Genomic DNA, 14,494 nt, shown 5'->3' with positions numbered 1-14,494 from the left:
TATACGGCTGAATGTCTATATATATTGGTGGTAAGGAGCATGCAGATTTCATAAGCATGTTCACTGAATTTCAGAGGCCAATCAGTGGTCAGTACATTCAGAGATCCATCCAACTTCAGGTAAGTCTTCTGCATCAAGGATAGTGTAACTGCAGATAATAGTGTTGACTGCTGCTCACACAAGTGGATACATTTGGGAATATAGGCAGATGATTTCATGGACCTCCATTCAGCACAATTGTGACCACTTGAGCCCGAAGCATGGGGAGCGGTGCACTTTTTTAGTGTCCATGTCAATAGTGTCGACATTCTTAACAAAAACGTGAAAAAACCCATGTCGACCTTTTGAGTGTCGATCTTCCCCATGTCGACCTAATGACCCTGTCGACTTAATGACTGTGTCAACCTAACCCCATATCGACCTTCAGTAATGTCGACATTCGTGTATTTTCCAATGATCCCATTCCCTTGCATGGCAGGGACATGCATAAATATTTCTGGCTGTTTCAAACAGGTAAACCATGAGACAGAGAAGAGTTGGGAAAGTGTCAGCACTGGTACGAAATCTTTTTTTTTCATTTAACATAATCACACACAAAAATTTATTCTAAGATATTAATTGAAAGGGTTAGTTTGATAAATTGGTTTCTGATATCTGTAGCTTGTTCTGTACACAAATGCCTGCATTATTCCAGCAGAGTGCTAGAGGTTAGTCTAGGTTTAGAATTCCACACTTTAATGATCAGCACAGGGTGTTTGATGACATCATTCCACACTTATCATCTCGCCAGAAGGATTAAGTAAGATTAAGTGTGATTGCTGTAAATATGTGACCTTGGCGTGTATAGGGAGAGAAGCATGAAATGGGAAAACAGAGGCTTCTCACTACCATTCAGCAAAAAGGATTTATGCTCCGAAACACCATACACCACTGTAATACTAGTTTTAATGGGATCATAATTAACTGCCAGAAAGCTAAATACCCTTGTATGTACTGTTAAGGAGGCTAAGTAAGCAGATGGCAGGCTGGTAATTTACACTATACTTAGCAGCAAGGTGACACTTGATAATGTATATACAGTATACAGTGCTTCTGCATCATTTAACATATTTCTAGCTGATTCCCTTAAGCTGCCCAAATGGCGTCTAATATTTATGGATGCTCAAACAATAAAACAAACATCTTTACAAGTTTGTTAAACGTACACACAATTTAGCAAATGTTTATAACTATAATATGTTAACTTTATATCAGTTTATTCAATGTATCAGTTAAATTACACACAAAGTAAATACATCTACTCATTATTTATTCACTTGTTTTAGTAAGGAAACACTACAGAACTGATTTATTAACATGCAGTTACTGATGGAGCAGGCCTCTTCTAGCGGGGGTCTGTCGGTCGGGTCACCAACTGCCAGCCCGGAAGGGGACGCACGTACATCCCCTTCTAACGGAGCTCCCTGCCGCCGGTCCCCGAATCTTGCCCCCACCTCCCTGCCTAACCCTGCCCTTCTCCCTGAAGGGTTCGTGTCCCCCAATGCACGGGAACTGGGACGCGCGTTCCAGTCAGATGGAGCTCCATCTCACCAGCGGAGGCAATCTGGCGAGCCCCGGCGCTACCTGAGAGCCGCTCCATCTGTATACTATTACTAAATTGCCATTTATCTGCTTTCACTTTGTATCAAACAATTAATACAATCCTTAGAATTGTTTCTTGATAATAGAGTTGATGAATTGTAATTATTTACTTATTTGTCATTTTTTGTCCAGCATTCCATAAATGAGGGGCTGGAGACAAATGCAGCAATTAGAAAACATTACTACAAATAAAAGCGTATCCACTATTAGTCTCAATTCTCAGACCCCAAAAGATACATGGACTGAGTGGACTTGGCTTCCCAAGAAGGTGTGCGTTGTTTAGTTGGAATGTGGGCATGCCAATTTTGGGGGCATTTTTTCAATCACAGGATTGAAAAATGCTTCCAGTACATTGACTTACATGGATGGGAAGGGAAGCGGGGGTGGGGGTGGGGTCCCGGGATTAGCCACCCTAGGCAGGACTGATTTGGTTCCAATTTAGCTTTTTAGAAGAAATGCAGATGTGGCCACATATTTTCATCCCCAAATGACACCAAATATACCCCTTTGGCATGCCACAAATTTTACAAAGCCTTAAAAAAGATAAAGTAGATGCAGATGAAGTACCAACATCTTCAGTTATTTTTTAAATACAGCCTGTAACATGGCAGTTAGGAGCTGATTGGCTGGTACTTTATCTCCATCCACTTTATCTCTCTCCAGGGCTTAATAACCCCCCCTCCTTTACTCCTTTATACTAAATCCATGGCAATAGAAATACTAATCCTTCGCACCCAATACACTACAAGTAACTGCATTGTGTGGATGCTGAAATAAGAAATAAGTACGAAAGCCTGGGAGTCCCTACCCTTGGTGGAACATCTAAGTCTCACCATGTCTAGCACCATATGGATGGGTGAAGAGGGACACATCTGTACTAGGAAACAAAAGCTTGACTCTGTATGCACTCACAATGAAGGGCGCTACAGGTGTTTTAGCCATAATGGCTTGATCACTTGATTTACATTTTGGAGATCATTTGTTATTTTCAAATAAAATTTTACTTGCTATATGTATCACCATATCCTATTTCAAAATAAAATCAATGTAAACTTTTACATTTTACTTTTAAACCCTTTGACGCTGAATGCCTTGACTGAGAGCTTGCGTTATACTGTAAAAGGCAAATTTTGGTATTAAACGTCTTTAAGAAATTGGAATCGGCATTCAATTATTATGTGTTTATTTTAAAAATCTAATTATATGAAATGTAATAAAACAAAATATGCGACTAAATGTCAATCATATTAGTACCCACAGCATGCTGGAGTAGGTCATGTAATGTTATCACTGGCTTTGCATATAATAAATGGTAGAGTTATTGTTTGCAACTACTGTTTGATGTAAAAGCACAACCTAAATAACATTAATTGGAGCTAAGAGGCAAGAATGCCAACCACTCACAGTCCCCATCCCAGGCGTAAAAATAACTCTGCAATGACAACTGGATAAGCCAGGGTTATCCAGACAATGTTCAGTTGACTTTCTCACATTTCTGAAATTTTTCAAGACAAATATAATTACAAATACACATAGCAACAACATTTACTTCTATATTTTAACTTTCATTTAAAATAAAAGAACATCACATATCAGATTATTTTTCTTACATAATTTCTTTGCTATTACTTTTTTAATTTCAACTATAGCATAAAAAAGAAGAAGAAACACACAGATATGTTGGTTGTCAATATATCACTGTTCCCGATCAATTGCTGCAATTTGTTGATGAACGACTGTAAGTAACTAGAATCTCCCCAAATTCATCTGAGGGGTCAAGCTTTAGGGGGGGGTATACTATTCAAACCCACCAGTAACAGTCCGAATTGTCGAGCATTTGTTTTTCTCGTTTTGCTCAACATGAAAATTTAGCTCGACAAGTCCAGTTCTCCCCTATTGTTGATGACGACATCTGACCACAAGAAGTTCAAAGAGGAAAGTGGCAATTATGTCAGAGATACTGTAGTCTCCATTTTTGTAGTCAATGATATGAAAGTAGATATCTTGTTAAAGTGAGAACTCTGAGGTAAAAGAGTGCATTGTGGGAGAATTAAACAAAAAAATGGCAACAAACATTGAATTTTGGGTAATTCTGCCCCAGCATGGATACAAGGGACCTAAACATAGGTATTTGGTCAAACTAGAAGTAGACACAAATAGACATGTATACAGAAGACTTTCAATGGGCAAAATCCAGCACAATGAAAATGAAAGGTGAGCAGAAAAAAGTGAATACTTCTTATATGGCAAATGGAATAATTTAAACAAATGTATAAAAATACAAGCCGAAAACTGATGCTGACAATGGAATAATGGAATAAAGCATACAACATAAATATGCAGCCAATGGAAATTAAACAAAAGAGGAATATTTTGCAAAATATCACAGCGAGAAGTCAAGATAAGCACTACAAATATTAGCATATACACTTAACACAATTTTTGGACAGGCAACAAGAGAAACTCCCTTGTCAAGACAGAAAGAATTGTTGAGTTAAATTTGAGGGAAGAGTGATTTCAAACAGTTGAAGTCTTTGACATTGAATAGGCTGTAGGAAGTATCTTGACAGATTTTACACAAAATAACTCGACAAGTCGAGAAATGTTCAACTCGACAGTCGAGGAAACCGATAAACAAATCAGGCGAGCTCTGCTTAACAAGTCGAGAAAACTAGATAATGAATAGGCGACCTCATAAAAAAACCAACCTCTCGTCGAGAAAACAACAAAGCTCGCCAAAAATAATGAGCTCGACAGACATTGAATACCCCCCCTTAAGCTGTGCAGCTCTAACTCTGTGGAACTTGCTTCCCCACCCAGTTTGAGAAGGCTTCACTCTAGAATACTTCAAAAATAAACTCAAGACTTATTTTTAATGCATTTCACTAATGTCCCTTGTTATGCTGGTTTTGTAATTTGTGTTGTAAAGGCTTTGTAAAGCACTTTGTAAAGCACTTTGAGTAATACTGAGAGAAAGGTGGTATATATATATATATATATATATATATATATATATGTTTATATATATATACTGTATGTATATATATTTAGAAAAACCCAGTAAAGATAAAGCTGAGGGGGGCACTTACCAGGTGACGTAGAAAAGGCGCATACTGTTAAGTAGACGTTTTGACCCTAAACAGGCCTTTTCTAAGACATATAGAAATCAACAACGGCCTCCTTACTGGGCTGTGGTTGATTTCTATATTTATAAATATTGGTGAAATTCCCCCCTGGGACTTCTCTAATGGCGCAACGCCGCAACCCAGATGTATCACTATCTGGATGTGAGTGTGGACCACAAACACTCTTTCTTTCTCTCTCTCTCTCTCTCTCTCTCTCACTCTCTCTCTCTATATATATATATACATACATACATACATACATACATACATACATACAGGATAACTGTATCCTATGAATTGAATGGGGTATTCGTTTGCTTTTTCCAAGTGTTTGAAACTTCTCAATGAACATCAAAACAATCTGAAAAACTGCTATCAATGCTTTAAATAAGAGACTTTTTAATATATGTTTAAAATGTATGGACTTTATTTTGTATGCTTTGGAAAAGTTATTATAAGGCTCTATTTGTCTAATTGTTGTTACAATCCTGCCTGAATCCCCTGCATCTGGCCTTTCATTCTGCTATTCACTTCTGTGTATTCCAGCCATCTGCAATTAGATTGTAATCATGCTTCCTACAGAGACTATGCTTGCTAGTAATTAGCACCTCTGGTAGTCCTAGCTCTGTGTGAGATGTTATGCTGCCAATCATGTGTAGTCTGGTTCCCTGTCATAATTGCCCAGCCAATCCTGGCTTCTCAGTGGGTATATGTATGCTGGGAAATCCAAGACACATTGTTAGTGCTTCAATTGTCTCCTGGGATTCAGTTGTGTCTTTGCTGCTGCTGTGTGTGTTTAAGTTCCAGGTATTCCAGCTCCTGTATTCCTGAGTCCAGCAAGGGCTAATCACCTCAGCAGTCTCCAGCCTAGCTCCTGTCGATGTTCTACCATCGTTCTGCATTCCAGTTGATGTTCTACCATTGTTCCGCATTACAGTTGATGTTCTACCATCGTTCTGCATTCCAGTCGATATCCTAACATCGTTTAGAATTCCAGTCGATGTTCTACCATCGTTCCACATTAAACCAGCAATCCAATTATCCCACGGTTCAAGCAACTCCACGTAACATATTACCACTCTGTGGTTATTGGCTCATAGACTTTATGGACTTGTCATTACCTGTTACTAATTGTATACGTTACCATATCATCAGTTACCAAGTACAACCTTCTGTTTCCAGCCTACACCTAAAGGTCGAGCCGACACCTAAGGCCTTCATCATGTTGACTCAGACCTCAGGCGTGACAATTGTAAAGAACAACATAAGGGGCACCAGCTCACAACTGTACTCCATATTTTCCCCATCCCCCATCCAACAGGGGATCTTGTAAGCAAGGCAGCCTCTACAAAGTATTTTAAACTCTTTTGGCGGGAAACAAGGGTCTGTTCTTGATAGATTACTACATTTACTGTAGAAGTAGGTTAGTATTTTGCCTTTTTACAGCCGATACTACCAGTCGTATTCGTACTCCTGCAGTTATACTAGTAAATATGCCATTGAAAGAATACGACTTGCATTTTACATTTACTTTGTTAATTTGAAATTTACTAACAATTCGTAATTATAACTACATATGTATACTAGGTGTAAAGCAGTAAAAAAAAAAAAAAAAATTCGACTGAAAAATACTCCATGATTTCCAGGCGTATTTCACGTTTTCAATATTTTCACATGTGAAATTACTCAGATATTAGCCCACATCTACTCCCATGAACAAATGTGTGCCTTATAAAAGCCCATTAAGCACACAAACACACTTCTCTGGTTGTTACAAACAAAGATGGGTACTTATTTATACATTGAGAAGTTTTCATTGTGGGCTGTGGGCCACCGGATGTCCTGACACATGCATCGAAGAAGACGCTGGTGTCATGAAACTGAACATCAGCAGCAGCTTGTGCAGGTTCCTTGGCGGCTGCGTATCCCTTGTTTAATTTTTGTACATTAGAACCTGGATGCATTGGCGGATGATGTGCTTATACAGATGTTCCAGTTTCATCGTACCTACATTGTTCGTCTGTATGATTGCATTACACTGGAGCAACATCATGCAACAGAACACTTATGAGCTATGTCAGGCCCACACAAACTCCTGGTAGTTATTGAGGATGGAGAAGATCGTGTGCCTGCATTGGAATTAGTACCATCTGCCAATAGATGGATTACAGAGTGTAGGTGACAAGTTACGCATCACTTGTTACAGGCAACCTTCATTGACAACCAAAACTATTTTCTGTGTTTAAAAATAGTTTTTTAAAGTGTTTATATGACGCAAGGAAAAAAATCTTGTAAGTAACATTTCACATGGGATGTTCATAAGGACAAACAATCCTACTTATTTCTAAAAAAACAACAATATCATATACTCCGTCCCATTGGTTGAACATAGCAACGTCCCTTGTGACCATCAAAGGTCTAAGTATAGAAGTCACCACTTTATATTGATCTATTATGCATCCTACATTGTACATTCTCTGGTGTAAGAGGTTGTTGGCAAAAATAAAGATAACACTGAAGGGAAATGGTGCATTAACCTCTCGTCCTCAATATGCCATACTGTGGTTAGTGTAGTTCCCCCACGAATGTGCTGCTGCTTTGCCTCATTGGCCATCTTCTTCTTGACATCATAAAATCGTTTCTTGCAATTGTCAAGCGACTGCCTGATACTCTCCTCCGAGTTAACGGCTGACACCGCCTTACTCCATATGGCGGCTTTACGAGAAGCAGACACCTTCTGTGCATCAGGCCTGAAGAGCTGCCAGCGGTACTGGTGGATAACCCTCACCAGGGCATTGGTCTCCACCTTGGTGATCTTCACCATGTGTGGATTCTTGCCATTGGGCCCAGAAACCTCACCGAGAGACTCCTCACCAGAGTATGTATGCTCCTCCCTCCCCTCCTCCCCCACCTGACTATCAGACACAGACATTGCACACACAAAAACAAACAACATACTAAAAAATAAAAAGACAAACAAAGAACACCCTCCTCTCCTTACCTCTCACACACACAAAGACATACAAACTTCACTCACAAATAAAGAATTATGATGAAATTAAATTACAAGACAAACCACAAGACAACTTTCAAACAAATAAACCACTTAACAATCACTACATAACTCAGCTAACTCCAACCTTTACTGCACTCTCCACACCACGCCTAACCCTAAGGAGCTAGGGAGCCTGTTGTTTTTTTTTATATGGCTGAGAGAACACTCCCAAGTTTATACTTTTAGCCAATCACAAAGTTACTTTCTGTTAAGCAAAATTTACATGCATTTTTTTCAAAATAAGTATATATAAAACACATACATTCAGGCATAAAAACAGCAAAAATACACAGAGAAACCAAAATATGAATACCAATATGCAAACAAAAATATGACACTACCAATGGCAGTTGTATTAAGTCATATCCAAAATATGAATACGACTTAGATGTAGTTGTATTCTTAGTAAATTGTGCCCTAATTGTTAGTGTAGTGAAATGGGGTCCCTTGACGATGGGCTGCAAGCTTAAATGCATTGATCAATGCATTTGGTGAGTTTTGAGCCCCCTGTATCTGTGTGTGTATATATACATACAGTATATATATATATATATATATATAAAAAAATTTATTATTATTATTATACAATTGGTAATGGCGTGAGCAGATGTAAATCGTTTACGGTCACAGCAGTGGCAGAACTACTGAGGGTGCAGGGGGTGCAGCTGCTATGTAGCTCAAGCCATTTCCAGGGCCCGCAGCTCCCCCTCCATCCAGTCACTGGCCTCTCGCAAAGCCGGCACCGCTCCCCCTTAACCCCTGACGACTGTGAGAGCTTTTGCTTGAAGAAGACTAGCGATCCCCACCTGGCTCTGCAGCCGCATACAGCACAGAGCTGGAAGGGTGGCCACCCCCACTTAAAGCTGCAAGACGCCATTTCCATGTCACGCTGCCAGATAGATCATATGCAGCACTCCTGGGCTCCAATGACTTCTCCTACACCCGAGTCCAGCTGCTTGTCACATGCAGCTCAGCAACGAGGTATTGTTTTTCAGGAGAGAGCACCCCTGTTCCTGTACACCATGGGTCCTCAAACTGCGGCCCTCCAGATGTTGTGAAACTACAAATCCCAGCATGCCTTGCTACAGTTTTGCTATAAGGGAGTGTTAAAACTGTGGCAAGGCATGCTGGGATTTGTAGTTCCACAACATCTGGAGGGCCGCAGTTTGAGGACCCATGCTGTACACAATATGTATGTAGTATAAGTTTGTGTGTCAGTGATTCTGGTGCCCATGCAAAGTATGTGTGTGTCAGTGTGCCCCTGGTGCCCATACAATGTATGTGTGTGGGTGCCCATACAATGTATGTGTGTGTCTCAGTATGCCACTGGTGCCCATACAATGTGTGTCAGTGTACCCCTGTTGCCCATACAATGTATGTGTGTATATCAGTGTGCCCCTGGTGCCCATACAATATGTGTCAGTGTGCTTCTGGTACCCATACAATGTGTGTCAGTGTGCCTCTGGTACCCATACAATGTGTGTCAGTGTGCCACTGGTACTCATGCATTGTATGTATGTGTGTGTGTGTGTGTGTGTGTGTGTGTGTCAGTGTGCCCCTGGTGGCTATGTACCACTGGTCCCTGTACAATAATTGTGTCTGTGTGTGTCAGTGTGTTGTAGTGTAGGAGGATGTAGCGCCCACCCCACACTGCAGCAAAGTATGTTCCAACCATGACCGACTTGCTGCAATTCTTGAATATTCAGGGAGTGAGCCTAAAGCAGCAAATTGCCCAACCCCATCAGAGACCTGTGACTGTGCTGTAGCCAGGTAGTGCTCTCTCTCCCCCCCCCCCCCCCCCCTCTCTCTTTCCCTCTCTCTCCCTCTACCTTTCATTATTCTTTCCCTCCCTGACACCCTCTATGTATCTCCCTAAAACTCTCTTATTTCTCTCCCTCACTCTCTTATGCTAATCTCTCTCATTCCATCCTTCTCCATGAAGTCCTCTCTCTCCCCTTCCCTGACTCTCCCCTCCGTATATCTCTTACCCTCTCTTTCTCACTCCTCTTTCAACCTCTCTGTCTCTGACAACACCCTCTTTGTCTCTAAGTCCCCTCACTCTCTCTCTCTGGCCACCCTAAAGATCATTGCAGTGACCACTGGGTGGGGGTGGGGCGCCTTCATGATTTTTGCTATGGGGCCCACAAAGCTCTAGTTATGCCCCTGGGTCACAGGCTACTTTTCAGTGTTTGGCTTCTCCAAGCAAATAGGCTGTGATAAAAACATTGTGTAGTTTGTCCTACAGATAACTAAGCAGATCTGCAATGACCTGTCAGATTGTTTTATATCAGCTTATCTAAGTCTTCTAAATGCCACATGTATCCCGGTAATCATTTGACCTGGAGGTACTGCAGACAGACAGTGGTCCAAAATTATACAGCAGTGAGTCACTATCTAAAAGTCTGCATTGGTAGAACATGCTTACGGTACTTAGTTACCTTCTCAATTTTCCACAAGCAACAGGACTGTTCATTAGAGAACTCACTAACATAGTGCGTGTTATTAGGAACATAAAAAGTTATGGATATTTTATAAATATAACTCAAAGAATATTTAATATACAGAGCAGCTGAGTACTTTTTCTCTTATTTTTTTATGTATTGACACTTCATTTTCTCTGTGTCTCATGTAGGTAATACATTTGAAAATAATACCCCTTTTACACCAAAATCCCGGATCCGACACGGCATTTGGAACACGAATCTAAGCCAGGTCGGATCCGGGATTTGCACCGTTTACACTGCGGTGCCTACCCGCAGTGTAAACTGGGGCGGCGCTTGGAGATGACATCATCTCCAAGTAGTGCCGATTGTCGCGCTGGGGACAAGCCCAGCACAAAGGTAAGCTGCTGGGCTGTCCCCAGCCCCTTATGCACCCCCCAGCCTCCCGTGCACCCCCCAGCCCCGTCCATTAGGTAAATGGATGCCGCACACAGGCATCCATTCACTTCCTCCCTGCCTACATTGCTGTCTGCAGAGTACAGCCGACAGCAGTGGTGTGTGTGCCCCCGCCCAACCTTCATGTTGACTCCAGGACGCTGCTCCGGAGGTTGTGCCTCCACCATTGCTGTAAACAGGAGCAGGGTCGGACGACCCGGCATACCCGCTTACACTGCCCTCTACCTAGGTCATGCCTGTGTCCTACCCTGGGTAATAGTTTCATGTAAAGGGACACCGGTTAACCCCTTTTACACCGCCACTGACCAGAGGAAAAAACCAGAGTTTTTGCGGCGGTGTAAAAGGGTATAACTTAAGCATTTAAAGAGAATTTTAGGCTTGTCTCTCAGTTGTACAGAATAGTTCCTATGTGACTACATTTAAGGTTAGGCACCCAGCAGGAGAAGTACAGTAGGATGCAGAACCTTTAATGGGAACAAAAATGATTGAATTCATAAATTATTCAGGAGATATATTATTTTATGAGACAGTATTTCAGTTTTGTTTTAATAATAAGATGGTAAAATGTGAGGTTATGGAGAAACAGTTCCAAAACATCTCTGAAATGTTTCCGTTCTAAGGCTCATGACTTAACTGACTGAGAACCAGAAAATAGGGTGTTAGAACCAGAAATATCAAGAAAGTGAGAGATTTTATGAGAGTTCTCCATTTTTTTTAAGGCAGCAATGATTTAAATGGTAACATCAACCTGGTTCTGCAGTTTAACTGATCGCCTCTTGGCGATGGGGAACTTTCACAAGGGGGTTATTGTAATCCATACGCTCTCCTGCGTGTTCGGTTTGCGATTGCGTATGCGTATACATATGTATGCGCATGTGCAGATGCTTGGTGAGAGCAGGGACGGCAAATTGCTTATTCCCCACATGCATGCATGTGGGGAAATCAGCGTGCGTGGGGGGGGCTTTCGTGCTGGTGGTGCACAGATGACACACATGACTCTCAGCCAATTATCGATTGGCTGAGAGAGGTCTCAGCATTTCATGAGCGGCCGATATTGCATCCGATATATCGGCCGCCGTGAAACTAAACAAGTACCCAACAGTGTTTAAATCCACAATACATTTGAAAACAAAGAATATTTCAGAGATAAATTGGTTAAGGAAGCAACTTTCCTGGGCAGAGTGAGTCAGAACTGCCCTGAATAACTGTTGTATAGAACCCATCCTATCTACTTTCTTTTACAAAGAGAAGCATGTTGTTGCCATAGTAGCTGCAGCTAGAATCTCCAACTTGTTTATGTGCTGACAGAGCAACAGTCAGTGTGTGTGAGTCACACAGAGATATACCAACACAAAACCAAGTGACAAGCTGCAGCTGATTTCATTATATGTTTGAAAAGGTTCATAATTATGATACATGGGGGGTTTGAAAACTTGCAGAGACAAAATTAAAAAATATTCCTATTCTTGTCAACTAGAGAGGTAAGAGAGAGAACAATCCCGGCACACATCTGTGCTTCTGTCTGCCCCACTGTGCTTAATTGTGCTACAACAGGCTAGTCCTGCACTAAATATAAACATAAATTCATATATAAACGGTATTGTGCAGTCATTCTGAGTTGCAGTTGGATAGGGAGAAGAGCTATAATTAGGGCTGGGCAGGAGGGGAAGACTTTGGTGAGAGTTGGACAATTTGACATGTTGCAAATTTACAATACAAAAGTTTTTATACAAGTTGCGCTAGATACCTTAGCTGCCTAACACTGGTAATAAAATTCCACCAAACTTTAAATACAACAAGAAAAGAAAAAAAGATAACCAGTGTTTTCTGCACTTGAGGATTGCCAAGAGTTTTAAAATGATTGGAAACTTACACTTGGATTAAACGAGTGTACAATATGTCCATATACAGTGTGTCCTTAGGAGATCTTTTCTTATTCTTATAAGGAACTTTCTCACATATAAACAGCAGTCATAGGCAATGTTCCCTCTAATTTTACAAAGGCTGTGTGCGGCAAAATATTCTGGCTGTGCAACTTTTGTGCGTCACTTATATATAACAGGAAAATGACGTTCAGCATTTGTGTTAACTTTACTTCAAACTGATATTAAACATTTAAACATTCAAAACACAGCACACAATATAGGTTATGGGTGAAACACACATTGGCCCTTATTCTGATCGGTGCGGATATTCCCGCATTCTTACGGAGCGGTCCGCACGCCACGGTGTTCTGCCGCGTGCGGCCATCGTCCGTAGAAACGCCCACGGGTCCTCCGCATTCGGACGGACTCACTCTTTAAGAACAGGGCGTGTTTACGGACGACATACAAACCATGCGTGTGCGGGAGAAACACTCAGATTCTGCACGGTATTACAGAGTATTACAGAGTATGCTCGGGAATACCGCATCCGAACGGGAGCCAAGCGGTGCTACCGCACGTAAGCGGAGTATTTACGCCAAACAACCCACTATTATGTATCTTCTGCAATACATCACATGACCCACTTATTCAATTACCTATCCTCATAAAAAACTTCTTATTTGGAATTGGAATCAATTAGATGCCAATATATCCTTACAAGCATGCCTAACACATGCATTGCACACATTAACCCTTACAGCAATTGAAGCGCAATGGTTTCAATTAAAGCACTGACAAGCGTCCTATTAGTGAGTAATGAGTAAAGGAGTCGATTCTATTGGGTTCAGGTGTTAATGCTTGTAGTCATTAGGCGTACGTTCGCCTACCGCATGAACGAGTGGTGTCCGCAAAGCAATAGTACACTTGTGGACACCGCACATTTCTTCCCTTTTTGATCGCGTGCATTCGGAGTGGTATCCGAATGTACGCCCCCCAACATAAGTGTACTCCCCCGTGTCCGCCCATGTTTCCGCCCCGTTTTGCCCACTTTGAAACTACGCCCATGTGTCATTCCGCATGACGCCCATAATACGCCCATATTTCCCGAATGATTGCGGGGAACAGTTTTGTACGGAATTTGGCCGAACAGGTACGGAGTCAAGGCGTGGCACATGCGCGTTGCGTTCTCCACGCATGCGCAGACGCCGTAAAGACGCGATCCGAAAGTATGCGGTAAAGTACGCGTCAATCAGAATAAGGGCCATTAATTGAGTCCACAACTGCAAAAAGGGACCACTGCTGCTTTGTGTGCTCTGTTGTAATGTCTGTGCGCACGTGCGCACAGCTTAGAGGGAACACTGGTCATAGGTGATTAAAGAAAAAACACTTTAGCGATAATTTTTAAAACATATAAAGCTTATCATCACCACAGGTGCCAATTTATGTTTTTGCTGGTGGGTGCTCAAGCCAAAAATATTGGGGAGTGGCCACAAAATAATACCAATTTATATTATGCAGCACAGTTGTCTCCAAAATTAAAATTATGGCAGCAGAGTCCCCCTTTTAAACAATACGGCCAAGTACATAAATGCCCCCACAGTGCCAAATACATAAATACCCCCACAGTGCAGGTACATAAATGCCTCCACAGTACCTGTGGCATAGACGAGGGAGGGGGAGTACAGTGCCACCCGGGCGGGTGGGCCGCTGCTGAGCTACTCAGTCAGTGCTCGCTATGCTGCGCACAGCATGCAAAGAGCATGCACAGGCTGGGCCACCCCACGTCCACCTATAACTCCTCCACGGACAGAATACACTCTTCCCGCCGTCCCGGCATACTGTTTCCCAGGCAGTGGGTCCGGCAATGTGGGTGCTGCAGCCGCAAATTAACAAGTTAGCACGGTGGCCCAG

This window comes from Crinia signifera, chromosome 2, assembly GCF_055691185.1.
Source record: "Crinia signifera chromosome 2, ASM5569118v1, whole genome shotgun sequence".
NCBI lineage: Eukaryota > Metazoa > Chordata > Amphibia > Anura > Myobatrachidae > Crinia > Crinia signifera.
The sequence above is the reverse complement of the archived record's forward strand: the minus strand, read 5'-3'. Positions refer to the sequence as shown.